The sequence below is a fragment of the Rhododendron vialii genome, chromosome 13a (assembly GCF_030253575.1).
Source record: "Rhododendron vialii isolate Sample 1 chromosome 13a, ASM3025357v1".
Classification (NCBI taxonomy): Eukaryota; Viridiplantae; Streptophyta; class Magnoliopsida; order Ericales; family Ericaceae; genus Rhododendron; species Rhododendron vialii.
This window is the reverse complement of record NC_080569.1, coordinates 18,580,525-18,605,074: the sequence shown is the minus strand read 5'-3', so window position 1 is coordinate 18,605,074 and position 24,550 is coordinate 18,580,525.

Sequence of the window (24,550 nt, the reverse complement as noted above, 5' to 3'; positions counted from 1 at the left end):
CTGGTAAAACTAAAAGTTTATCTTTTGAACTAAGTTTCAACTTCTTCAATCTTGTGTAGATATGCCACTAATTCTTTTTGGCGTTTAAATCATTATGCCGTCTCGAGGCAGGAACTCCACGTGGCGTATTTCGTACGCTTTGCATTTAACTCAGTTCTGACGTTTTACAAACGGCGTCAGAACGACCATCCATTGAGACTTCTCTTTTCGCGTTACCTTTCATGTAACGGCATAAGATGAAACGTTTCGTCTCCGTTGTTTCTACTTTTAACCCCTAATGGGATATTTTTGGGTTTTTCACCCAAAATTCGAATCCTTCCATTCTCTCTCTAAAACCAGGAAAAATCAACCGTCTTTCATCTGCCATTGCCGTCGTCTGCAACTTTGATTGCATCTCAGGCATCACTGCAATAGCTTTTTAAGACTTCTCATTCTCGCTCCTTCTTGCGTCATATTCTGAGATTCGATCCAGATTTTGGTTTTCATAGGGTTTCGGTTTCACCTAGTTCTCTGACTTTATCCTTCTCATTTCTTTCGTATCCATGACGGATGATAATGAAAACCCTCCAAAACCCAGTAAGTTTAGGAAACTCTGTGAAACCCCAACTGCCATGGCGGCATTTAGGTCTGAGTATAGCATCCCTGATAATGTGGGGCTCGAACTCGCCCCCTTGGGAGCAGATAGGGATGGTGGCTCATGGGATAGAATGTGTATCCCAATCGTGGCCATTGTCGAAGGTGGAGTCCGATTTCCCCTTCATCCATTACTCCGCCAAATCTTAAACTGGTACCGTCTCACCCCCATGCAAGTATCAACAAACGTTTTTAGGCTGATAATGGGAGTAATAGCTTTGAATAGGATTCTGGGGACCCAGCTAGGAATTTGGGACATTCAGTGGTGGTACAGTATTGTACTAAACCCTGAATATAACACTTATTATTTCAAAGTTAGGAAAGCAGACAAGCGTCTCGTGCTCAACTTGCCAGATTCTACTTGGGATCACGAGATTGATTTTCTTTACGTTACTGGAGCTTTGAGCCACTAGGAGAGGATGGTCAGGTGGTGGGCCTCCACTGCTCCCACATATGGGGATACCCATGTATGCTCCTCATTTTTTTTTGATCTTTGCAATTTTTCGTTTACTGTTTTCTGTAGCTTTTCTATGTGTCTAATTTTGGTTTTTCAATTTTGATCTTGCAGCTGAAAACGCGAACAAGCGTCCTAGACAAGAGCCTAGCTACGTCCGAACTGAGGACATCAACAAGATCCTGAAATATACAGGCGAACCTGGTACCCGAACAGCAGGTCGGGGTCGTGACGCTGACATATTGCTGGGATACGATCCTGCGTACAGAGGTGTCATTGACAGGAGGCTTGCCCACCCCAGCACCAGTGCCGCCTCTACTTCAACTGCTCCTCAACCAAGAAGTCAAAAAGCCAACACTGGAGTGACGGTAGCCGGGCAGCTGGGTGAAGTCCCTATTTCAGAAGGCGTCCCATTACCCTGCTTGAGACTCCAAAGACCCTCTCAAAGACAGGTCGTTTCTCATCATCAACCCGAACAGCCAGTATTAAATCTCGACACCAGCCAATCAACCTCTTCTGGATATTCTCCTTCTCCTCCAAACTCAGCAAGTATGTCTCGTCAACCTTTAAATTTAAGTTCTCTGCTTATCGTCTCATCCAGAAGGCGTGGTGCTGGCCGGGCAGCCTCTTCTGGTCTTGCTCCCCCACCACCCCGTCGTACCAGGGGTGGTTTTGCTCAGTCTTCCTCTTCCCCTCGTGAAGTGGACACTACTGTAGAGGCTAGTGACATTCATAGAGACAAACGGCCTAGGTCTGAAGACCCAACTGGCTCTGCCTCTCGAGCAGAAACTGAAACTCATCATCCTACTTCACCAATTACCCAAATCCTTCCCCAAACGTGGACTCCTCCATTTACATGGGGAGACCGTCCCGTTCACGTTGGGGACAGTGCTAGTTCATCCGAAACAGCACTTGCCCTAGCTCAAGGGTTACTGCTTCCAGTCGATATACAGAAAGAATCTGGATCTGCACTTGACCGTCTTGTAGCCACTGGTCTCGTCAGTGGTATTAAGGTAGTGTGACTTGATCTTTCCTTCTAATCATATAAGTTTTTATGTATATTTCGTATACTATATATCATGTATTGCTATACCCGTTACTTACTGTTCGGTGTTTTGCCAGTTCATTCAAAAGATGGTCACTTTGGGCCAGAAGTATCAAGAAGCTGAGACCGAAAGGATCAGACTGTTGAATGACAACACACGGCTGCTTCGGACAGTTTCACGTTTAGAAAGAGAGAGATAAAGCCAAATCTGACTTTGATGGAGCTAAGGGCAAGCTCGAGATTGTCGAGGAGAGCCTAAACCAGGCTTTGTTGGAGATTGATAGCACCAAAAAAGCTTCTTATGAAGAAGGGTACCAAAAGGGTTTTGACGCCACAACAACAAGTTACATCGAATAGATGCCAGCTATACAGGACCAGATCTGGATTGCCAGCTGGGAGGCCTGTCTGACCAAATTAGGGGTTGCTGAGGATTCACCCTTCTGGGTTGACAATGATCTGCCGAGCACCTGTTCCCAGAACATTCAGGAACCATCAGGACATCCAGAGGACGACATTGAACAACAAATTGAAGAATTTGCTAATGCTGAGGAAGATACACCCACAGACGTGCACCCTGCTCAATCTCCTGCTCGGGTTTCGACCCTTGAGCCCATAAACTTGGAGGAGAATGCTACTGATGGTGATACCACAGCGGAGGAACCAGACAGAACACTTTCTGATGTCCAAAACCTGGATTAAAGTTTGGTAAGTTTTTGCGCAAAAAATTCCCTTAAAACAATTTGGCTGGTCCTGTGTGACCGTAAACATTAGCCCTGCGTGGCACTAGTACTTTCAATACGTTTGATATAGGTATTCGGCCTTTCGTGGCATTTTGCTCGGCTTCCCTCGTTGTTGCATCTGTTCGGATGCAAATTAGTTTAATCTAAGTATTTCGTACTTTGATCATCATATGTTTTGCTTGTTTGCATAAGTGTTTCATATTTTAGCAAATCCATCAAACATGATTTCTTGTACTGAATTTAAGTTTCACATACTTAAAAACTTTCTATTTCTAAATTTCTCGTATTCTGAATGAACTTGTGCGATTGTTGAAGTACTCGTATTTGTACCCCTAAGTTTCTCGTACTTTGATTGCTTCTAAGTTTCTCGTACTTGAAATGGATTGCAAACCATACAAGTGTTTCATACTTGTACTCGCTAAGTTTCACGTACTCAACTATTTTAAGTTTCTCGTACTTAAATAATTGTGGCTAACATATACTCGTTATGCTTGAAAGCCAGGCCAATTGTTTTATAAGTGTCTCGTATCTTAAATTCCATACAAGTGTTTTCATACTTGTATTCGTTAGATGTTTCATACTTGCGTTTAAGTTTCACGTACTTAAACAAGGCATACAAGTGTTCTCGTACCTTAAATTCCATACAAGTGTTTTCATACTTGTATTCGTTAGATGTTTCATACTTGCGTTTAAGTTTCACGTACTTAAACAAGGCATACAAGTGTCTCATACTTGTTTAAGTGTCACGTACTTAAATGTATCAGTGCCTGTCCCCTGCTCCCCAATACGAATGAGGGAAACTAATCTCGTAGTTTGTATTGTTAATACAAATACCAGGAACACAACATTTATACTAAAAAATGACTTTATTCATAGTCTGTAAAACTCAAGAGGGCGTTATTCGTACCCCTTGCAACTAGAATAACAAAATTAGAACAAGGGAATTATATTCGTAATTCCCACACAATCACGTAGTGCAAATCTAAAACAAAATTGAATGCATCTAAACAAAGAATTTTCGTAGATTATGGACATTCCAAGGCCTCGGAATTGGATTACCATCCAAATCTGCCAATTTATAGGCCCCTATGCCTACAACCTCGGTTACTCGATAAGGGCCTTCCCAATTGGCCCCCAACTTGCCTTCGTTGGCCACCTTGGTGTTGCCGAGCACCTTTCGTAATACGAGGTCTCCAACACCAAATTCACGAGGATGAACATGCTTATTGTAGCTCTTCATTAGCTGCTCCTGGTAAGAAGCCAGATGGATTAAGGCCCTTTCTCTCCTCTCCTCGGCGAGATCAAGCTCAATTTCAAGGGCTCTGTCATTGCCTCCACTTTCAACCAAAACGGTCCTGTTGGTCGGCAAACCTACTTCCAAAGGTATGACAGCCTCTGTTCCATATGCCAATGAATAGGGGGTCTCTCCCGTAGACCTCCTAGGCGTTGTTCGGTGAGCCCACAAAACTAACGGTAACTCGTCAGGCCACTTCCCTTTGGCTTTGTCCAGCCTTTTCTTGATCCCATCAAGGATAGTTTTGTTTGACGCCTCTGCCTGCCCATTACTCTGAGACTAGGCTGGGGTGGAATAATAATTTTGTATTCCATACTGGACACAAAAAGCCTTGAACTTCTTCTGAAATTGGGATCCATTATCTATAATCAATGAGTAATGGACCCCGAAGTGAGTGATGATGCTCTTCCACACGAACCTTTCTATCATGGGTTCAGTGATTTTGGCCAGTGGTTCTGCCTCAATCCACTTAGTAAAATAGTCTGTTGCAACTAGCAGGAATTTTCGATTCCCAGTTGCTTTGTGTAGCGGACCCACGATGTCCATTCCCCATTGAGCAAACGGCTATGGACTTGTCAAAGGCACCAGATCCTCGGCTGGTGTTCGAATCATTGGTGAAAACTTCTGACACTTTTCACAAATTTTTACGTATACCTTAGCATCTTCTTGCATGTACGGCCACCAATAACCTTGGGTGATTGCTCGATGGGCTATGGACCTACCCCCAGCATGGCTTCCACATGTTCCCTCGTGAATCTCGTGGAGGAACTTTTGCACCATTTCAGGATGCACACAAAGTAAATAGGGTCCTGTAAAAGACTTCCTATATAATTTTCCCTCTGGGGATAACCAAAACCGAGCAGATTTGGTTCTTATTTTATGAGCCTCCTTTTTATCAGAAGGGAGTGTTTCATCTCGTAAAAACTCCACAATTGGGTCCATCCAACTTGGTCCTTGGTTCACGTCTAAGACCATCTCCACGCTTCTCCCAATGCTCGGCTCAGTCATATACTCTATGGCTATCTTTCTTTTAAACTCAGTTGGTATAGCTGCAGCTAACCATGCTAAAGAATCCGCATGAGCATTCTTTCCAGAACTTATCTGCTCAATATACACCCTTTCAAAGGTATCAAGCAGATCTCTGGTTGCCTGCACATAGGCCACCAACTTTTCACTTCGGGTTTCGTATTTGCCGGACAGCTGATTAACCACAAGCTGTGAATCACAATACACTCTAACCCGTTCTGCTTTTAGGGTCTTTGCACTTCTCAATCCAGCTAGGAGTGCCTCGTACTCTGCCACATTGTTTGACGCACTAAACCCTAGCAGAACAGATAGCTCCAACATCACTCCATCAGGGGGAAAAAACACAATCCCAATCCCTGACCCTGTGTTACATGCTGATCCTTCAACAAACAACTTCCATTCCAAGGGATCCTGTTCGGCTGGGGCCTGGTTCTTCTTTGCTGGTGGACCTGTTCCTGCTCCTTTCTCGTAGGAGGCAAAGGTGCTATTGCAGGTGAGAATTCCACCACAAAATCAGCCAACACTTGGCCTTTGATTGCCGTGCGCGGCTGATAATCGAGTTCGTACTGACTTAACTCGACGGACCACGTCGAGATTCTTCCCGAGAAGTCTGCTTTTCGTAGCAGTGATTTTAATGGATACTCTGTGTAAACCACAACCCTATGGCTTTGAAAGTAGTGTGGCAGTTTCCTTGTGGTTGTCCTAAGTGCCAGGACAAGTTTTTCTAAGGGCAGATATCTCGTCTCTGCATCTAGTAGCGTCTTGCTAACATAGTAAATAGGGATTTGTTCGATCCCCAAATCCCTCAACAGGAACAGCTAAGTACAAAATTAAAGACTCACCTGGCTGTGGGGTTGACAAAAGTGGGGGCTCGGCCTGATACTTCTTCAGGTCCTGGAAGGCTTGTTCACAATCTGCTCCCCATTCGAATCCCTCCCTTTTTTTCAATAACTGAAAGAAAGGTCTGCACTTGTCACTTGACCGGCTAATAAATCGATTAAGAGCCGCTGCCATCCCAGTCAACCGTTGGACGTCTTTCGTTGTCCGAGGACTTTGCAGATTCTGTAGGGCCTTTATCTGGTCAGGGTTAGCTTCAATCCCTCTCATGGTAACCAAATGGCCCAGGAACTTTCCTGAACCAACTCCAAACGCACATTTCGAGGCGTTGAGTTTCAGTTTGTATTTTCTCGGGATTTCAAAAGCTTCTTTTAAATCCGCTATATGCCCCCGTTTATCTTGACTTTTTACCACCATATCGTCTATGTAAACTTTCATAGTCTTTCCAAGGAGCTTCTTGAACATGATGGTTGCAAGCCTTTGGTAAGTTGCCCCAGCATTCTTTAGCCCAAATGGCATAACACTATAGCAGTACAACCCTCGTGGTGTGATAAATGAGGTCTTCTCTTGATCAGGTCCAAACATAGCAATCTGATGATATCCTCGATATGCATCGAGAAAACTCATTCGCTCGTAACCAGCAGTTGTGTCAACCAACTGGTCAATCCTTGGAAGAGGAAAACTATCCTTTGGACAGGCTTTGTTCAGGTTTGTGAAGTCTACGCAGACTCGCCACTTTCCATTCTTTTTCTTCACCACAACGGTGTTGGATAACCATTCTGGATAGTAGACTTCATGTATTGCTTTAGCTTCCAGCAAACGATCGACCTCCTCAATTACTGCATCCACATGCTGCACGGCTGCCCTCCATTTTTTCTGATTGATCGGCTTATGCTGAGGGGCAACGTTTAAATGGTGACAGATCACACCTGCATCCACCCCGGGCATCTCCTCTGGTACCCATGCAAATACATCAACATATTCCTTCAGAAATCCTATTGATTCGGCCTTTTCATCCGCTGGTAATGACTCTCCGATTAAGAAATATCTTTCAGGATCAGTCTCGTTAATCTGAATTTTCTCCAAGCCTTCAACCACCTTTTCAGCCGGACTTCTTCCAACATCTTCGATAGTTGGTTGATCTGGTACTTCTAATGTATGAACGTGGTGGACCTTTGGGGCTCTTCTAATGATGGAGATTAAACATTGTTGGGCCACTTTTTGATTACCTCTAAGTACCTCAACCCCATTCGATCCTGGGAACTTCACCATCTGGTGATAGGTCGAGGAGACTGCCCTCATCTTGTGCAACCATGTCCTTCCTATAATCGCGTTATAGGAAGAAGGAACATCGACAACTAAAAAATCTGTCCTTAACACCACTGATCCAGCCCGAACAAGTAGTGTTACCTTTCCCAGGGGCCAGACTGCTCCTGCATCGAACCCAATGAGGGGTGTTGTAGACTGCTCTAGGTCTGTTTGGGCCAGCCCCAGCTTCTTGAACGCATCGTAGTACATCACCTCTGTACAACTTCCTGAGTCCACTAGAATCCTCTCAATGTCATATTCCCCAACTCGTAGGGTTACGACCAAAGCATCGTTGTGGGGTATTTGGACTTCTCCCAGATCATCATCTGTGAATGCTATGCTTTCTTTGCATACATCACCCTCTCGCCCTTTCTTGTTTCCCAGTCGCATCACATGCTGATCGTGCTTAACTTGCCTTTGTAACAGCCTAACCTCATTTCTCGTATAAGGTGTGGCCAACCCATGTATCATATGGATTACTCCTTTAGGGTTCTGCTCGTAACCCAGTTCCATAGCTTTCCCTTTTTCCTTTGGATCCTCCTGGATAAATTCCTTGAGATAGCCCCGAGAGACCAAATCATCAAGGTGTCTCTTGTACATCTCACAATCCTCAGTCATATGGCCCCAATCTTTATGGTAACTGTAGTGCTGATTCATAGCACATTTTGCATCCTTGTCTCCGCCTAGACTCGGGGGCCATTTAAAATATGGCTGATTCTTTATTCGATAAAGAATCCTGTATATTGGTTCCTTCTAAACCGTAGTGATAGAAAAGAAAGATTTGGGGTCAGGAGCTTGCTTATCCTTGTACGGCTCTTTCTTAGCCTGCCCATATTCCCTTCTCTCTCTGTAAGTCTTGGGCTCTGGCTTATCCACCTTTTTGACAGGTGCCTTCAGCTGCTCGGCAATAGTCCTGCCATCCTCACGGAGTATGTCATCCTCCATTCTGGCGTGTTGCTCTATCCGTTCCATCAATTTAGCCAAAGTGGCTACCGGATGTTTATTCAATGAGCGACGCAGTTCTCCCCGAACAGGCAGACCAGTCTTGAAGGTGGCAATTGCATACTCCTCACTGCAACTTTCAATCTCATTGAAAGTTTCCCAGTACTTCTTTGCATAATCCCTGATCTGCTCGTTCTCCTTCTGTTTCATGGTGGATAGACTCTCAAAGGTCTTAGGGGCCTTTCTGCTCGTCAGGAACTGAGCAGTGAATTCCTCGGCCAACTGCCTCCATCCTCGTATGGATCGCGGGCCCAGTTTATGAAACCAGGCTAAAGCCACCTTACCAAGGCTGGAGGGGAACATCTTGCATAAGATGGCATCATCTCCCTCGTACATGAACATAGCTTGCATAAGATCGCGGATCCGTATTTGTCTCGTAAAGTACGAACGTACCGTGCTTCACTCTGCTCGGCAACCTAGCCTCTTGTAGCCTCTTTGCAAAAGGGGAGGCTGCAATATTACTTAGGGCCTTTCGTGCTGCTTCTCGTGCAGTCACTGTCCCATCCTCATGTTCCTTCGATTTGTGAGTCGTAGCCTCGACCCAATCAGCATCAGGCCTCTCGTACCTATCTCGATGATGCTTCCTTTTTTCCTCCTCTTCTGGGGTGGAACTTCGGTCTCTGCTCCTCTTTTTTCGTGAAGAAGCCCTTCTCACCGGTGTTCGGCTTTTACTTCTGCTTCTCCTTTTTCGTGGAGAAGCTTCGTATCTCCCTTTGTTAGGACTCCTGCTCATTCTCCTTCGTGAATGAGTCTGCTTATGGACTACCAAAGTCCGTCCGTCCTTTTGGGAATTCCTACGAGAAAGTCCAGAATCTTCTGGGTGCTCTCGTACCCGCTGCAATTCCTGTATCTCGTACTCTCATTTTTTAATCAAACGAGCATACTCCTCGATTTCTCTTCTCGTTTTATCGAGGACATCATTATCATTATATACACTTCTTGAATGGGTGTCTAACTCTTCTCTTCGATGAGACTTACTCCTTCTCGTGGAGCCGGTAGCAGTTTTGTCTCCTTTTTCTTTGAAGTTATCTCTGTCATGTCTACCAGTGGGCTTTCTCGGAGCACCTGGTGGGGATTTATCTCTTCCCCCACTCAACTGGTCCTTTGGACTAAACGGAGTAACTGGATCTTCTTCCATCATGATTATTTTTCTGAAAAATTGTTCGTTTCCCACAGACGGCGCCAATTGTAGGGGGATGAAAACAATTGATGCTTCGGATCACCTTGGATTGCAACGGCTTATTCGTGCCTTTTCACTGGAACCCTAATTCGTCATCGGAACCCTAATCTGCAAAATAGACAAGGGGTGAGTGCACCTCTACCTCTCGTGGCAAAAGCCCTCCGATGCCAAAGTTAATATCACGTACTAGCAGTCAAACCTTAATTATCAGTAGGAAAACAATAAGAATGCAATGTATTGCATACCTTTCACCTCAAGGTTTACCTCTTATTTATAGATTTTCGTATGCTTGTTGCCCAAGCATCTCTGTTGCCATAGGATTTCCATCTCGCATAGGAAACCCAGGATATCAAGGATTCTCGTTTCCTTTACAGTTTATTGGAAAAGAGTCCTTTTTGGATTCTTTTCCATAATGAGCTGAACATTCCATACTCGTTGGGTATCTTTCTCAGATCCTATATTCTTGGGTTCTCATCCCTTAATGGAATACCACTGTTTTTGGACCCTTCCAGAGTGTTCCCTTTACTCCAACATCTGATTGGATTTCTCTCTCTGTTCGGCTGTATCATCGCCGAACAGACTGCCTGGACCAATCACTTCACATGTAACTGGTCCATATTGCCGAACATTGTCTAGCACGATGACTGTCCTATCTATATTCAAACTTTGGTCCCATGTACCATTTGTTCGGATATCAATTGCACTGCTTTCAACCCGTCATCCCTCTTATCACGTGCTTGGTTCTTACTTCACCTGTTCGGCTGTATCATAACCGAACAGTCTGCTTGGACCAGCTACTTCACATGCAACTTAGTCCAATGTAGTCAGAATGTCTCTATCTTCCGAACAGTCAGTTTACACCCATGACTTCTCATGTCATTGGACCTTATCGCTTTCGAATGCACTGACCGGCGATTAGTCATGTTCAATTTCTCACGTGTTCTTATACGCCACGTGTTCGGCAACTAGATGTATCTGTTCGGGAATCACCTCCCTACAATCGCCTGGTGTGACCATCATCTCACCGATAGAAGGAAAGTGGAACATGTTAGTGGTATCCCACAACCTCTCAACCAATGAAGTCATCAAAGACCAATCGATCTTCGGAAGATTAAGGCCCAGAGCAAACGTCTCGAAACCAGCAGCACGTACCAATTCCCGAGCCTACTTTGGTAGCATTAAAAACCACTTGTGCACCTCCCAGCCTCCACCACGAGCCTCCAATCTCTTATTTCTCTGCAAAGATCCAAATAGGGATTAATCTCATGATTGCATAAACAAATAAAAAGCTAGAGGCATCAAATTAAACGTTTAAAAGCATGGATTGCCTAAAAAGGGGGCATGATTATTTTAGCAAAACAGATTCGGCTCAAACAAATGAATCCTTCTCATTCACGCCCCTAGCTAAAAGGGATTTCATCCCAAGAATAAAATCCATCTTTGATCATACGAAATTAAACTCCAAACTAAAGTAAACCTTTTACTTTTCAGGGAACTTACCGAACATTGAGGACGCTTAAGTGCTGCTCAGGCTCCCTACAAACCACCTGGGCCTCTGGGCCACCAACAGGAGGACGGTACTGCAAGAATCCGCCAAAACCTAACCTATACGAACGAAAACACGTATGTAGAAGCATCAAATGGGACAAGCACCTCAACTGTTTCCTTGTCGGAAGAAGGATACTCACACCTGCATGGAAGGTGTGAAGAAGAACCCGCAATGTTTGTAGAAGAGGAGGGTGGCAAGACGGTAGAAGCCATGGCAACCAAAAAGCAAGAGAGAAAGGAGGAAAACAACGGTAGTGGTGGCCAAGAATCATGGTGGCCAACGAACCGTGGCTGGGTGACGGTGGTCGGAGGAACGGGGAGTCGGAGAAGTCTCGGATGAGAGGAGAAAAGAGAAAGGGAAAAGATCAAATGAGCCGTGAAATCGATTAAACCGAACTTAAATCAATTTCCTGACTGTTGGCGTTCTCACGGTCGATTCATCGATCACTCGGCCAAAACATCGATCACTCGGCCGCTGGATCAATCTCCTGGCCCTTTAATCGATTTCCGTCAGCCACATCAGATTTTGCTCAGTGCACCAAATTCAAATATTCTAGGTCCTCGACCAATAGAATAGCCTTGGGGGCACCCCCGAACAAATACAATGCAATCAAGACTAACCTTGGGGGCATACCAAGCACGAGAAAGATCAAGCACCATCAAGACCCTCTCTCTATCACAACAAAGCTCACAATTACCGGCCGCTTAACCGTCAAGGATTGTCAGCCCCGAGCTCTAAAAGTTATCATCCCCAACAGTTTGTCAGCTCAGCGGTTCTAGGCCCATGAACTCGTCATCATTGACAGCTATCTTAACGGCTCTATGCTTGTAATCGTCTCAGCAGTCCTGTGCCTATAATCACTACTCGACAATTCCAAGCACCATGCTCATTGCCATCAGGATTACCATTTCAAGCAATTCTGCAGGCTCTATTGCTTTGAGCCCCGAATTCACTATCACACAACTCTCAACCATTTCAAGCTCCACAGCTCCATGATCATTATCTTCGTCACTTAGCAGCTCTATGCCTGAGCTCACCATCTCAACAGCTTCGTTCACCCAGCAGCCTTACAGCTCTATGCTCAGTAGCTTCATACTCATACCGATTACATCCAGCGGCATAACGCCTCTAGTTATTATTTCGGTGGCTCTATGCCTATCACCATCTCATGCTCATTACCACCAAACTATTCAACGGATCTACGCCCACAAACTCAGCGACTCCAAGCCCATTATCCCACCAGCTCCACACCCATGCTCGCCATCCCCGTAGCTCTATGCTCGCATCAATCATCCCAGCAGCTCTACGCTCACTATCTCAACAGTTTCACATACCCGATAACTCTATGCTTACTCACTTAGCGGCTCTGCACCCGTGAATTCACTATCAAGCAAGTCATTCAGCGGCTCTATGCCCATTACTCAGCGGCTCTACGCTCATGCTCACTACCATTCCAGCAAGTTCTACACCTCGAGCTCTTTAGCCTCGTATTCACCACCACCAAGCTACTCAACCATCTCAGCAGCTCTACGCCGACAACTCAGTGGCTCCAAGCCCATTATCTCAACGACTCTTCGCCCGTATTCATCACCTTAATGGCTCTACGCTCACTATCTCAATTGGCTCCATGCCGTAACAATTCTCAACAGGCTCTACGCCGCCTCCATCATCAAGATATCATCTATTCTCAAGCTCTACACTTGAATGCTCAAAATACAACATTTTGAATGCTCGAAGCTCTTCGAATGCCCAACCACTGTGTACTAGATGCTCAAGTTCTACACTTGAATGCTCAAGCCCTATGCTTGAATGCCCAACCATTGCGTACTGGATGCTCAAAGCCTGTACTTTGAATGCTCGGATTCTACGTTCCGAATGCTCAAGCTCTATGCTCTGAATGCTCAAGTCCTGAACTTGAAAGAAGCTCTACGCTTAAATCAAACACACACGCACGGGCCCGTGCACATATTACATCAATCACATCGAGTTTGCAAACCATCAGCATCATTATATCTACTTACATCTAACAACTATCATCATCACATATACATATTTTGCAGCTCTCTCTCACTCATGAAATAGGTCAATCCTGCAGTCAACAGGCTCCACGCCTCGGTTTTATTGATCAGTCCAGCGCCTCGATCTTTTGGCTCTACGCCAAAAATTTATGATGGGAAAGCTCCGTGCACATACCTTCAGAATGCAACCGGCTCTACGCCTCGGTTCTATCACCTTAAGCTCTAAGCCCTGTTTCTTTAAGCTCTCGCCTCATGACTGCAATGGCTCCGCGCCTCGGTTCTCTCATCTCACGCTCCGTGCTTCAGTTACTGGCCTTGTGCCCCCATATCTCAAAACCAGCATCTAACTCGTCCCTAGAAGATGGCTTGGGTTCCATCCCATATCTCAAAACCGGCGTCCGATTCATCCTCAGCAGATTGTTTGGATTCCACCCCAAATTACATCTATTTCATCTAGCTCATTCGCAAGGATAAGCTACTCTATCGAGCTCCACTTAGTGAAGTAAGGATGATCAAGAAAAGCAAATGACTCACCCGCTGTGTATTGGTCTACCCCAAAATACTAAGGATGATCTTCGCAAAAAAAATTTCCCTCGCAGCCCCGCGCTTCTTCAACTATTCTCCGCCAAAATCTTGGCATTACCCAGGTACGTTGCACTATGGCTTTTTAAGCCCGAAGGTACGTCTTCTGTTTCTGACCCTCTGAACTTTTTATTTTTCTTTATTGCCCTCCAAACTACGGTTGGTCTGAATTTTCCCTATGGAAAACGTAGGCAGCCTCCCGACCCGATCATGACTAAAACCTTTTTCAAAACCTTTTGGAATAGTGGTTGGACCAAATTGAGTTGTTTTTTTTACAGCTTTGACTCTTACTTAAATATGACTCACGATCAGTTTAAGTTCAGTAAAAGAGGGGCATCTATAGACACCCCAATTTGGCCTAACATTATTTCAAGTCCCACCTTAAGGACCATCCCGATGATGATATGGATACAGTGACTGCTGATTGTCTTCTCGTGAACCTTAAGACTTATGGTGAGAACTTCTAGCCACTTTGAGGACCCAATCCAGAGCCAAATAGCCTTTCAGACACAAATACAATATTCTAGGAAAATCTATCTTTCGGTCGTAATATCAATCTCACGGCCTCAACATCATTTCTTCACCCGTGAAACTTGTTGCTCGAAAATCTCCTTGAGAGATTGATCTTTCAGCCGCCAGGTCTGTCCTTCGGCCGCTTAATCGTTCACTCGGCCGCCAGATCCATTACTCGGCCGCCAAATCGTCTATTTTTCAGATTTTGGAACGTTCTGTCAATTGTTTGATCCGATCACAAAACCCTAGCAGCCAAATCCCGATGCGTTCGGGCTACGTAAGGAGATTATCATGAGGAGTTCATGTTGCCTTATAACTCCAATTCAATCGATCAATTTTGATTGGTTGAGGTGTGTCATCCTTATGCCTATATAAAGGAGCCTTTGGGTTCCGAAATTGACACATTCAATCACCCTCAAAAGTCACGAAACTCTGCAAATATATTCTCTCAACTCCTCACTACAAAAGCCCTAACCTTCCAAAGGCAACCGTTAATCCGGCAATCAAACCCCAAAGTTCAAACCCTAAACCTAGGGTTTTTAGGAAGCAAATAAGTCAATCACACTCAATCCGAAGCAATCAAGCCACTGAGGGATCAAGGTGGTGAGGCCCAGGGGCCTTTGGTTCATTTTATTTTAAGTTTATACATGCTAATCGTAGGATTTTGATTATCTGCTAATCGTATAGTCCGGTGTGAGGAAGAACATCGGCTGGGTCATCGATCCATCGGCCGATACATCGAACCAAGAGGATCCCTCGGCCGTGACATCTATTCATCGGCCGCGGGATCCATTGCCCTGGGACATATTTGTTTTGTTCTACTTTCTGATGCATGTTTTATTATTGTCTCGGCTCACCTTATTTACTGTTAAAAAGGCTAAAACCAGATTACGTGTTAGAATTAAACAAAGCATGAGTTAATCATATGTTGAACAGTTATGGGCCAGTCTCATGAGTGGGTAAAGAAGGGTGCCTAACACCTTCCTCTTACTGTACTTTTGGCTCCCGTACTCGGAATCTCTATTTGTTTTTCCTAGTTTTTATAAACTAGGTGGCGACTCTGTTTTGATGATAACCGCTATCGTGTGGTGATGTTCCTAGCCATGGGAATATCCACGATCTTGGTTTATGAAGTAGAAAGCAAACAAACAAACGATAATCAATCTGTATGGTGACGCTCCGCTCTGGGAGGTGTCTACATAGCTTTATTGCTTCAATTTCTTGCATGAGTGAGTAGTTAATTAAGCTTGGTCATGGGGTGCTAAATTGGATTGATCATGTTTTTCTCGCAATAAATCTTCATGTTTAGTTAGGAAATCAAGGTAATTCGTGTTTGGTTATCAAAACTTGGTAGTGTTAACCTCTTTGATCTTGCATAGGCAATAGCTAGCCTACTTGTCATGCATGATGCTTAGAGCTATGTCATCCATTGTGTTTACAAGATAAATACTACAACTCGCTTGGTGTTTGGACTCATTTTCTAGTAAAATGGTCTTAATAATAAACTTCCGGTTTGGGAGATTGTTCACGCGTATCTCAAACCGAGTAATTCAAGAGAAAAGCTGGTTGATTCGAGTTGTGGGTGTTAAGATCCCCGAGACCTAGCCGGAGACCTAGCCGCTTAGTCTAAATAGTTTTAAATCCCATTTTGTTGCATTTCTTTTCTCCATTCCAAATCACACCTAAAGTTGGTGGTCTCAACACTGCGATTCTTACATCTACAAATCCAATTAAGCCATGATGATTTTCCCTTGCGCACGATACCCGGTCTTAGAGGTTCAACAAACTGCTGTAAGTATCCCGCTTTTTTTTTTTTTTGGGTAAATCTTAAGTATCCCGCTTTACTTTAGGTTTAGTAGTTTATGTTTGTAAGCTCATATTTAGTTTAATAGATACCTCTAACCGATCTTCATATCATAACCTGAGGTGTAACGAAACTAAGCTAAATATCGAGTTTGTCTTTAGTTGCTTGCTTTGCTTAGCTGAGGTGGTGGCATAACCCCTTTCAATCTTGTTGAGAATGAGGTGGCGGCATAGCCCCTCTAGTCTGGTAGTTAGTTAGTAACTTGTGTGTGCCTGTGTACCGGAGCCCTATTTGAAATCGACTTCATTGTCTTCTTCTCCGCCAAAAGTACGAAGTATTACTCAAGCATATCCTGCACATTCTTCTCCTCACAAATTAACTCGTCATCGACATAAAGGCCCAATAGCCGCAGAACCTGTTGTCCGTACTTTGTGTGAGTCTTATGTTGGCTTTTCCCTAAACTATTCTTGAGTTTTAGTGGAAGAACTAAGAGCAAAAATGGAGAGATGGGGCTGCCTTTTCAGCCGAAGGAAAAATGGGAAAGAAACAGGGGATGAGAGAGGCTGCTCTCTGGATAGCAGAGAAAAAAACAAAAAAGTGGGGCTGCTCGCCTTTTTCATTTCATTACTCCTTTAAATACTAGGGTAGACTTACACATAAAACAAACTTGGGCTATAGCAAACAAAAGAGCCCAATTACAAAAGGAAATAAAGTAGCCCATTAACATTTGGCCCAAACACAACAAAATACTTGGTCCAATTACAAAAAGATAATAGTTGTGTTTGGTTGAGAGTTTAGTTTAGTTTAGTTTTGATAGTGGGTGGAGAGAGAAATAGAGTAATGATTGAAGATATGGGTAATGATTGGAGAGAGATAGAGAGAGATGTCAAAGTAATAATTGAAAAAATAGGATAATGATTGGAGAAAGAAGTAGGGTAATGATTGGAAAACAAAACTAAAATGGCAAACGAACAAAGCCAATAAAGCATTAATTTTAACATATCTCAATCTGGAACGGATTCCACAAGTATCGACTATAGTAATTTCGACTCCTACAACTGAAAATACTTTCGTGTTCAAGACCAACCATCACCGTGTCATTCCTGAGTTTCGGGGATGTGAATTGCAAGATTCGTATTCCCATATCCGCGAATTTGAGACTATCCTCCACTCTTTTGTCACTGTTCCGGGGCAACTTGATCAGGCTCACCTTAGGCTATTTTCGTTCACTTTGAAAGATAAGGCGAAACAATGGTTCAATTCTCTTAAGCCCCAGTCGCTACGTAATTAAGGAAAAGTTCAGGATGCCTTCACTACCAAATTTTTTTCGGCTAGCCGAACAAAGCTGCTCATGGACCAGATTCAAAATTTTAAGCAACAGGATGGAGAGACCTTTCATAGTATTGGGAGCGGTATAAGGATTTGCTCGTGGCGGTTCCACATCATAATTTTCCCTTGTATCAACACATTAACTACTTCTATATGGGTTGTACTTGAGAGAGCCATCAACTTCTAGACACAATTTGTGGAGGTGATTTTATGGGGAAGACTCCCGAAGCCGCTTGGGACTATTTTGAGTCTTTGGCGGAGAAAACTCAAACGTGGCAATTCATAGATCCGATGAGAGAGCAATGTTCAACCAAGGCCCTTGAGGTTCGGGCAAGTTTTTTATTTCCGAGCATAATGCCTTTGAGACTCGTTTGGAGGAAATCTTTCAAAAACTAGAAAAGATGAAGTTGAAGGGTGGTCAAGCTCAAGAGGTTAAGGTGGTATGTCAAGTGGAAGAGATGTGTGTTACATGTGAAATGTCTATCGAGGCATGCCCAAATATTCCCGCTTTAAAGAATGTCATCAATGGAATTGCTCTGGAGGAAGTGAATGTGGTAAATCAACAGTTCGACCCTTTCTCTCAAACATACAATCCGGGGTTGCGACAACATCCGGCTTTCCAATGGAATCAATCAAATGATGCGGGCTCTTCGCAAGTTCCACCTCCCGTTCAACAATAACCATGGAGACAAAGTCAAGGCGCTCCCTGATTCCCTCAAATTCAAGCTCCACTGAGTTTCGTTCCATCCGGGCCATTCCAAAACCTGAGCCAATTTCACCAGCCCTCGAGATGTTCATTGGAGGACCAATTGAATGCTTTCTTGCAAGGGCAAATGACCATCATTGACCAACAATCCCAAATAATGGGAGAAATCAAGAATCAATTGGGCAAGTTGACAACGACGGTGGGATTGTTACAACAAGAGAAGGGGATGTTTCCAACTCAACCCCAACCTAATCTGCAACCTAATCCTAACCCGAACTCCCAAGGTCTTCACTTTGCTATCTCTTCGGTGACTTTTCCCGAGCAAGCAAAGGCTATTATTTATCTTCGAAGTGGAAAGGTGGTGGACAATCAAATGGTGATGCCTTTGGAACCTACTTTATTGCCTCCTCCAATTGAACATTCGACTCTCACACCAATGCTTGGGGAATCTCCCAAGGCAAACAAGGAGGCTCTAGATGAAAAGGATATGGAAAAGGGGAAGGCAAAGGAGAGTGTTCCGGACCCTCAAGTTTCTCCAATACTGGAACCCTACCCTCAACGTTTGAAGGCATTGGCTAAACCGAAATGCAATGCGGAGTTGTATGAGTTATTCAAGCAAGTTAAGATCAACATCCATCTTATGGATGCAATCAAGCAAATTCCCATGTATTCAAAGGTCCTAAAGGATTTGTGCATTCAAAAGCGAAAGCTCAATGTCCAAAAGAAGATCTTCCTTACCGAGTAAGTGAGTTCAATCATCCAAACAAGTATCGCTCCGAATACAAGGATCCGGGTAGCCCTATGATCGCTGTCACTATTGGTTGGAAGCAGATTGAACAAGCTTTACTCGATTTAGGTGCTAGTGTTAACTTGTTCCCATATTCCGTATACCAAGAGCTTGGGTTGGGGGCGATGAAACCTACCCGTGTTACACTCCAACTAGCCGACCGAAGTGTTTGGGAGCCAAGGGGGGTGGTAGAGGATGTTCTAGTGCAAGTTGATCAATTTGTTTATCCGGTAGACTTTGTGGCTCTAGATACAAGCCTGACCGATGCTACTCCAACTTTAACTCTCGTAATCCTTGGGCGTCCTTTCTTAGCTACAGCGGATGCAGTTATTAATTGTCAGAACGGTCTTCTCAACATGTCCTTCGGTAATATGAAGAAAGAGGTCAATGTGTTCAATGAGGGAAGTCAATTGGGGGATGGCGGAATGTCAACGAAGTGAGCCTCATGACACTCTAGTAGAGGAACACGTAGACTCGGTTCTATATAATGACCCTTTGGAAGTTGCTCTCACGGCTGAGGAGGCCGAATTTCTTGAATCTTCAGAAGTAAGTTATTTGTACTCATTGCTCAATGAAGAAGAAGCTTGTGCCATGATCTCTTGGACTCCGAAATTTGAAGAATTACCCCCGATAGAGAAGAAGGCTCTTCCATCTAGTGTGGAGCCTCCGAAGCTTAAATTAAAAACCTTGCCGGACACCTTGAAGTATGCTTTTCTTGGGGACGACGAAACCTATCCAGTGGTCATTTCCTCCTCTCTTGGGAATCTCCAAGAGTTGGAGTTGCTCAATCTATTAAGGCAACACACGATGGCCATCAGGTGGACTATCGCCGATATCAAAGGAATCGATACTACGCTTTGCTCCCACCATATTGCTCTCGAGGATGATGTTAAGCCATCTTGCTAACCACAATGCCATTTGAATCCTATTATGAAAGATGTGGTACGTGAGGAGGTATTGAAACTTTTGGATGTGGGAATCATTTATCCTATCGTAGATAGCAAATGGGTTAGCCCAATTCAAGTGGTACCTAAAAAGTCCGGAGTTACGATTATGGGCAACAAGGAGAATGAACTTGTACCAACGTGTGTTCAAACCGGTTGGCGAGTTTGTATTGACTATCAGAAGCTCAACGCAAGCACGAGGAAGGATCATTTCCCCTTACCATTCATTGATCAAATCTTAGGGCGAGTAGCTGGCCATGCATTCTATTGTTTTCTTGATGGTTACTCCGGGTACAATCAATTGAAGTTGCTCTAGAAGACCAAGAGAAGACGACATTCACTTGCCCATTCGAAACTTTTGCTTATCGGTGCATGCCTTATGGTTTGTGCAATGCTCCGGGGACCTTTTCACGGTGCATGATGGGGATCTTTAGTGAGATGGTTGAGAAGATTGTAGAGGTGTTCATGGATGATTTCTCCATTTTTGGCAACTCATTCGAGTCATGCTTGGCCAACTTGGAGAAAGTTTGGACAATGTGCGAAGAAAAAAACATGGTGCTTAATTGGGAGAAATGCCACTTCGTGGTCACTCAAGGGAAATGCCACTTCATGGTCACTCAAGGGATTGTTTTGGGCCATATCGTTTCCTCCAATGGTATTGCGGTAGATAAGGCAAAGATCGATTTAATTTCCAATCTCCTGACTCCAAAGTTCGTAAAGGACATCCGTTCATTCCTCGGGCATGCCTATTTCAATCGTCGGCTCATCAAAGATTTTAGTTTTATCTCTCCCTATGCCAACTTCTTTCCAAAGACATCCCTTTTGAGTGGACTCCCGCATGTGAGCAAGCATTCAACAAGTTAAAGACTAGTCTTACCACTCCTTCGATTGTACAACCACCGTATTGTAACTTACCGTTTGAGCTTATGTGTGATGCTAGCGACTATACTGTTGGGGCTGTGTTAGGACAATGAAAGGACAAGCATCGCTATCTGATCATCTATGCAAGCAAGACCTTGAACAACGCTCAAATGAATTACAATACCACGAAGAAAGAGTTACTTACGGTGGTGTTTGCTTTTGACAAATTCTGGTCCTACTTAATCGGTGGCGCTCCTATTGTCGTGTACACGGATAACTTCGCCCTCAAGTACCTACTTACCAAGCAAGATGCCGAAGCCCGTTTGATAAAGTGGATTCTCTTTCTACAATAGTCCAACCTAACTATCAAGGATAAGAAGGGTGTTGAAAATGTGGTGACTGACCATTTATCGCGGTTGCAGTTTAAGGATCCTACTCTGAGTCTTCCTATCGTTGACACATTTTCGGATGAACAATTGCTTGTTATTTCAAGTACACCGTGGTTTGCCGACATTGTGAACTATTTAGCAACGGGTCTTCTACCCCCGCATTGGTCTCCTAAAAAACGTCATTGTTTCCTCTATGAAGTAAGGATGTTCTCATATGACGACCCCTATCTTTTCAAGTATTGCCAAGATCAAATAGTGCGCCGGTGTGTCCCTGATTCTGACAAATAGAAAATTCTCAAATTTTGCCATTCGGAGGCTTGTGGAGGCTACTTCTCTTTTAAGAAAATTCCGCTAAGGTGTTTCAATTCGGCTTCTATTGGCCAACCTTACACAAAGATGCTTATAACTTTTGTATTGCTTGTGAAAAATGTCAAAAACTTGGAAGCATGACTCAGAAGGATGAAATGCCCCTCTCTAGCATCCTAGTGGTTAAAATCTTCGATTGTTGGGGTATAGATTTCATGGGACCATTTCTTTTAGTAATTTGTACATCTTGTTGGCTATTGATTATGTGTTTAGATGGGTAGAAGCAATCGCAACATGCACCAATGATTCAAAGGTAGTGGTGGAGTTCCTCAAGGATAACATCTTACCACGGTTTGGGATGCCAAGGGTCATCATAAGCTTCCAAGGCACTCACTTTTGCAACCGAACGTTCGAAGCTTTGATGAAGAAGTACAGTATCACTCATAAGGTCTCCACTGCCTATTACCCACAAATGAATGGTCAAGCTGAGTTAGCAAATCAAGAGATCAAGCATATCTTGGAGAAAACAGTGAACCCTAACCGGAAAGATTGGAGTCTTTGTTTGAACGACACATTGTGGGCATATCACACGGCATACAAGACCATATTGGGCACCTCGCCATGTCATTTAGTTTTTGGGAAAACATGCCATCTCCCGGTTGAGCTTGAATACAAATCATATTGGGCAATCAAATCTCTGAATTATCATTTACCCGCCACTGGAGCACACCGAAAGCTCCAACTCAATGAGCTTGAGGAGATCCAAAGAGATGCTTATGACAACACCGCCATTTATAAAACAAAGGTCAAGGCCTTCCACGACAAGCGAATTCATTAGAAAGACTTTGAGGTTGGGCAAAAGGTACTCCTATACAACTCTAAGCTTCATTTGTTTCCCGATAAATTCCATTCTCGTTGGGTTGGCCCTTATATTGTTGAGCATGTTTCTCCCCATGGCGCTATTGTTGTTGAATCCTCATAATGGTAATTCGTTTAAAGATAATGGTCAAAGGCTTAAACCATTTCTCAGAACATTCAAGGTTGGAGAGCTAAATGAGGAGTTGGTCGATCCAGTTTACACGGACGACCCGGTAGCTTAGTTTGATAATCCTACATTTGCACGGGGAGCGAAAGCGTAACCACTGAACTTAATTGTTTGTTGGACCCAACCCTAGGTAGGGGGTACCCGCCATTGACTTGGGTATATATAGCTTTGCACACCGCTATTAAAATAAGGATTGTATGCCCAATTCTGGTTAGTAAGGGCAAAAATCTTGTACATATTGCTTTCTTTTATGTCTTGTCATTTCTTTATTTCAATAAAGTCTTGGAGATGATTCACATGTTTAAAAGATTTCACCAACATGTTAGTGAAAAAGGGCTTTAATTAGCTCTTCTTGGTAGTAGTTTGTGTTAACGATCCATGCTCTCTGAATAGGGCCCTATCTGTGGCAACTTAGGTCTTTCGGTGAGATATGATATTTCCATGATTTAGTGGTATAGGCTTTAACTTGTCTTGCTTTGTTTTGATCAAAGAGGACGCTAGACTTAATTGTTTGGCGAGGTCAAGCAGTAGATTTTACTACGGGTACTAATATAACAACTCTTAACGGTTTAGTATAGCCATCTGTTTCTTACCCCACCGGTAGGGAAGGGGAAGAAAAGTATGACTTGTATGGATCGCGTGATGATCGGGTGGTGTATTTTATATGTTTTACTTGTCGTTATGTTTTCTTTATGTTATGTCTTTTATGTTTCATTTGGTTGAGAGCCGAATAACACGAGCCAGTGGTTCTAATGTCATTTGTCTTTTATGGAAGGTCGTTGTTTCCTAAAGCTTCCGCAGGGTTAACATGCTACCACACTAGTCTTGGTGGTTTGGGCCTAAAGCCGAGGGAGTGAGGCATTCTAGAGCCCTAAGCTTGGGTGCAGCTAAGTGCCGCGGTTGTTAGTCCGGTAAAGCCTTGGCCATGACCCTGTGGACTATAGCTATGGTTCCGAATGGGAGAACTGAAGGAGTGAGCCTTGGAAGCTCAAATCGGGCCGGACTGAAACATTGGCATCAATGCCTCCAACTTGATCAAGGTATTTAGGGGTTGACATTCCCCTTGGAGGTACAATAGCTAGTTTCTCCTTCTTTTTACTTTTGTTCTTCATGTTATGAGGGCATAGCATCGTTTTAAGTTGGGAGGAGGGATAGCTATGTGCTATTTGTTTCTTATTGTTTTGAGCTTTGTGAAAAAAAATGAGAAAATTTCAAAAAATAAATTAAGTTTTACTTGCAATCCTTCCAATTTTCATAGGTTTTTAACTATTTTCTTGACTTGACACATGCTCATTTAATTCTTAATTGGCAAGAGTTCGGTATAATCTTAAGAGTTTGCGCTTCTCAACTCGTATGCATGTTTAAGAATGAATGGTCTAGGTGTCAAGTGTGTTTTGAGTAAGTGTTGTCCATATCCCATTTTCATCCAACATGTTCTTAGATTAGGTAAATAATCTCATGTCATGTCTAAGTGTGTTAGTTGTGTACTTCGAATTGTTTTGGAATCTTTGGTGCATTTAGGAAAGGATACAAGGTATTTTTTATGTAATAAAACCACATATGAGTCCCATTGTCCTTTTGAATAAAGCCAAGTCCGAGTCATCTTACTATCAACCATAGGGAACCAGATGTTAATTGGTTGGATGTGTGGCTTCTCAAAGTGGGTAAAAATTTGGGTTTGCTAGGCTCCTGGTGTTTTTCAAGTACTCGTTGGGTGTGTTTCGAGTGCAGCGGAGCATTGACATTGGCAAAAGGAGTTAGCATGCTGAGTTTCAAGAGAAATGCAGTATCGATACCCGTTTACAAGCAGAAAATAATGGGCTCAAAGCAATTGAGTATCGATACACCAAAACCCTTGTATCGATACTAAATCCTTATCTGGTGAATATCAACAGATCGACGGCCCATTTTCATCACTTCTCCACACCCCTCTCTCTCTCTCTCTAAACCTCCATAGCCACAACCTCCACTTCGAAACCCTAACCCCAAAATCCACCAAAAAAAAAAAAAAACCCTCAATCCACCTCCAAAATCTCACAAACCTTTAACCAAAACCCACCCCAAATCACCTCCTCTATGTAGAAACCTCTCAATCGGGGGCATCGCCATACAGATTGATCGTGCTTGTTTGCATTCCACTTCATAAACCAAGATCGTGGATATTCTCATGGTTAGGAACATCGCCACACAATAACGGT